A 2,508-nucleotide genomic window follows, 5' to 3' on the forward strand; every position below is an offset into this window, starting at 1 on the left:
CTTCCTGCCCACCGTGCCAATTAGATTAATTTTTTTTTAATGAAAGCTTATAAATCTAGCGAGATACCAGTTGAGCCCAATTTTTTAAATTTTTATTTGTTATTATTAAATTTTTTGTGGAAAATGCAGAAAAGTACCATTTTTGAAGAGAAGTGATTCTCCTGTCCCAGTTATTAAGTGTTATTTAATAAAAACTAATTGAAAAAAATTGTAGGGTTCCCCCAAAATGAAAAAAAAACATTTCACAAGAACAATTTGAATTGTTATAAAAGACATTTTCACCAAAATTAAAAAAATTGAGTTTTTAGAAAAATTTTGAGTATGCAATTTTATGAATAATAAAATTTTAGTATAGTAAAGTACAAGTTGCACGTGGCTAAGAAATTGTGTTCAATTAAATTTTTTTTCTGAACATTTAGATCATATATCTAACCTAACCTAGAGCACACTTGCATGCTAAATGGAGAAGTATAAGCGTTTGTTATAAATATTATTAAAAATTCAACGCAAAACTTTAGCTAGCCACTTGCAACTTGCACTTTATTAAAGTAAAATTTAATGACCTATAAAACTGCATACCCAAAAATTTTTCTAAAACAAAACAAATTTAATTTTGGTGAAACTTCGGAAAAAAATTAAATATAAAAAAAAACAATTTCACCAAAATTATATTTTTATTAAATTTAAATTTTTTTTCCGTTTTGTGGGAACACTACAACTGTTGTCAACTAGATTTTTTATGTAACATTTACTAACTGGAACAACTGTGCTCTTTGTACAAAAAAAATTTATATAAGTAATTAAGTAAAAATTCAAAAATCAGGCTCAACTAGACCCTTGCGAATTTTATAAGCTTTTAGTAAAGGAAAATGAATCAAATTTAGTGAGAAACAAAGGCTCCAGTGAATTATGAACACTGAATGCCAGTTTGGAACCATTGTGCATTGGTTTGACAACACTTTTAGCAGATGCGAAAATTGCTAGTGCAGCGCGCGCAAGTGGAATGCCTTTGAAAGCGATTTACGTTCTTCCGGTTGCAGTTACACTTTGCAATTTCTAATTTCCGAAAGTGATTTTTACAAATTTGCTAAAATGACTTTTTGGCTGTATACACAGGAAAGGGGATTTTCGCATTGACAGCAAAATGCATAGAAAAAGCGCTTAAATAGCCACATCTAACCTCACTTTAAGTAAAATACAAGAAATGGTAATGATTTGTGCATTGGGCTGGCAAGAAGACATTTCTGAGTTTACTAAAAGATGAGAAAAATCGATTTCTTAAGTTTATTTTACAGTTTCGCTAGTGAAATACCTGTAACCCGATTTACGTGAACTTTAGCTTTATCTGAAGAGCACTTAAATGTGAAATTATCACTGATCATATGCGTGGTTGCCACCTGAGACCCGAAATTACCATTTACTCCTAACACTATAAGTGAAAAGAGTGAAAACCCCAATTTTAAAATTTAGAAAAATAAAAATTTCACTGCCCGAATATACGAACCTCAGATCTCGCGAATGGCACGCCAGTGTTTTGCTCAATCGGCCATTACGACTAGAGACGTGCGAGGGATATCGGGACTCAAGGTACTGATTTCAAAATGGCCATGATGGCAGTTATCAGGAGTCTTTTGAGCCGGACGTCACCAAAATCCCTTTTCGCCACTCCCGATACAACCCGCACCTCCGCAAATTCCGAAAATCTTCCTTAAATACGTTGTATGAAATAAGCGCTTTTTTTATGTTTCATTAAGATTAAAATGAACAGCCAAACAAAAAAATATTTAATCGGAAGATGCTAGATATTTCCTTATTTTTATTATTTAAAATTAAACTGAAAGACATATATGCATTTTTCTTACCACAAGATTTCGGGACCTGCCTTTCCAAAGTATTAGAGAATCAAAGTTAATTTTTAGTTTCGTAATAGTAAGTCAAATACTTTGAGCTATAAAACGCCTAAAATGAAAATTTTAAATTTAATTACGAGTATTGCGTTAAAAACGAAAATGTCTCGAAAATCTCGGAACCTTTACTGAAATGTCCGAAGATCGAATTTCGAAGTTACTTATTTCACGCGTTTAACGGAATCCTTAAAAAATATTTTTCGTACTTAAAAATTTCAGAATTTTTTTCTTGCTAGCCCATCACGGAAATCGCATTCATACACAGATTTCATATTAAATTCCCGATTCTAAAGTAATAGATGACAGCTTTTTACCATTACTGAAATTAAAGAAGATTATGTAAAACTTGGTAACTTAATGAACTACGAAGGATTCTGGAAGTAATACAATCGAATGACGCGGAGGTTCACTCTTCAAATTACTTTAGACTAAGCGACTTGATAAACAAACTCACTATATATACGTACGTTAATATTTATTTAACATTAGTGACTAATAAACATGCTCAATTTCAAATATCAACATTCATATATCTACGATAGTTACTCACACTTTTTTAAATCATCACAGTGCATGCTGATTTATGCAGCCATCTGCTACT

This window comes from Rhagoletis zephyria, unplaced genomic scaffold (genome assembly GCF_001687245.7).
Source record: "Rhagoletis zephyria isolate East Lansing unplaced genomic scaffold, Rhagoletis_zephyria_1.1 Rzeph_scaffold_02310, whole genome shotgun sequence".
NCBI classification, from domain to species: domain Eukaryota; kingdom Metazoa; phylum Arthropoda; class Insecta; order Diptera; family Tephritidae; genus Rhagoletis; species Rhagoletis zephyria.